Here is a 426-nt window from a genome sequence, read left to right on the forward strand (position 1 = left end):
TATGGATAAAGAAGTCCACTTGTTTATTTATTTTCTTCTTCATGTGGGTGTGTACGCATTGGCTTTCTGACCCTTGTGTAATCCCTTTTTGCAAGATATTTGCACTATTTCAACCCACGCCACTCTTTCTCTGGAAAAGAAAGAATGTTTGTGCATTTGATATGTAAAGAAAACAAATTCTAGAGTAGCAGTTGTTTTCATGTCAATGTATGAGCTGTATCATGAAAATGAGGTGTTTATTTATAAAAGTAAAATCATTATGAATTTTCCTTTTACTGCTCTTTATGTCTATTTGTGTCTATTTGAACTGAATTACCAACTCCATTTTTGCATTTTAAAATTTTGAACTGGAAATGCATGTCCTTTGCAACAGTCAGTTGAAGGAATGTTGTATTGATCACATATTTGATAGTTGCATCTTTCACA

The 426-nt window shown here is 32.4% G+C and overlaps 1 protein-coding gene across 2 annotated transcripts in view; it reads left to right on the forward strand.

Annotated features, from left to right (window-relative positions):
• Positions 1-426, forward strand: part of LOC119591394 (riboflavin kinase-like) — an 11,654-nt gene that overhangs the window by 5,955 nt on the left and 5,273 nt on the right. The window lies entirely within an intron of this gene.

Source organism: Penaeus monodon, chromosome 28 (assembly GCF_015228065.2).
Source record: "Penaeus monodon isolate SGIC_2016 chromosome 28, NSTDA_Pmon_1, whole genome shotgun sequence".
Taxonomy (NCBI): Eukaryota; Metazoa; Arthropoda; class Malacostraca; order Decapoda; family Penaeidae; genus Penaeus; species Penaeus monodon.